Below are 1,230 nucleotides of genomic sequence, written 5' to 3'. Positions count from 1 at the left end.
CCTTGGTTATTGAGTCTCTGACTCCTGCCCTTCCCTGAATGGCTTTTCCAACCTTCATGGCAGTTTCTTCTTATTTGACAAATTTAACTAAGCTTTTCTCTCATGAGGGATTTGCAGTTTTCAACAGTAATTTCCTATTCTCTCACGGCTTCTACTTATCATTTTGATTAGTCTATTTGGGATTCTTCATAGGATCCTTTTCCTCTGTTGTCTGGTCACTATTTATATATTGGTGGATGACTCAAGTTCTACTCTTTTCTGTCTTTCGTTTTTATTTACCATTTAAACTTTGGGTGATCTGATCTACTTTCATGGTTTTCATTACCAGATATAAGGGGAAAACTTCTAATCAGTGAGTCGCAACTTTACTCTTGAATTCCAGATGCATTTATCTACTAGACATGTCTGCCTGTTTGTCTCCCAGGCACTCCAAACATTATTTAAACCTAGAGAGATTCTTCTCATGTTCAGTGTTTCATAGAAGAAACAAGGAATCACCCTTAGCTTCTCCATCCTACTGATTCTTCTTTCTATTTTGCTCATTTGAGTTTATTTCATTAACATCAACCAAATTAATCTTTGTGCCCCACAATGCCTCCACCATTTGAAAGGTCACCTCATGTTTTCTCTAGAAGATTTAAAAGCCTCCTGATTGGTCCTTCTGCCACAAACTTCCTCACCTCCAAACCTGTCCTCATCCTGTCTCCAGCATTATGTTACCACAGATGAAACATACATTCCTTAACATTGCCTCTAAGTGCTTGCTTCAGCAGCACATACAGTAAAATTAGAACAATATAAAGAAGATTAGCATGGCTCCTGTGCAAGGACAACATGGCCCCTAAGATTTGTTCTAGTTTACTGACCAACTTCCCAACATTTCTTCTCTCCATATCAGATACCCTGTGTTCCAAACATTGAGAGCAGCTCCATATTCACAAGATCTGCCTCATCCTTTCTTGACTGCATATCTTTGTATACATTCTTCCTAAAATTTGCTTCCTTCTTCTTTATGTAGCAACATCTGCCAATCTGTTAAGCTCTTTGAATCTGTTCTCAAGTAGCCAGAACCAGTCACTAAATGTATGTTTCTAGCTCACTCTGTTCCTGTCTATGTTACAGCACTGTATTGCACTGTAACTATTAGTTTTTGTATCCCGTATGACTGGTCTTTGAATTATTTAAGGGTAGGCTATGTCTTCTTCATGTTTATATACCTAGTACTTAGCA

General features: G+C 38.0%; 1 non-coding gene across 1 annotated transcript; it reads left to right on the top strand.

Annotated features, from left to right (window-relative positions):
* Positions 1-757: 757 nt before the first annotated feature.
* On the top strand, positions 758-863 carry LOC122490672. Its single transcript, XR_006299213.1, has one exon. It is a non-coding gene; the product is annotated as a U6 spliceosomal RNA (small nuclear RNA).
* Positions 864-1,230: the final 367 nt, after the last annotated feature.

The sequence above is a fragment of the Prionailurus bengalensis genome, chromosome B2 (genome assembly GCF_016509475.1).
Source record: "Prionailurus bengalensis isolate Pbe53 chromosome B2, Fcat_Pben_1.1_paternal_pri, whole genome shotgun sequence".
Classification (NCBI taxonomy): Eukaryota; Metazoa; Chordata; class Mammalia; order Carnivora; family Felidae; genus Prionailurus; species Prionailurus bengalensis.
Note: the sequence above shows the minus strand (reverse complement) of the source record. Positions and strands in the feature narration are given on the sequence as shown.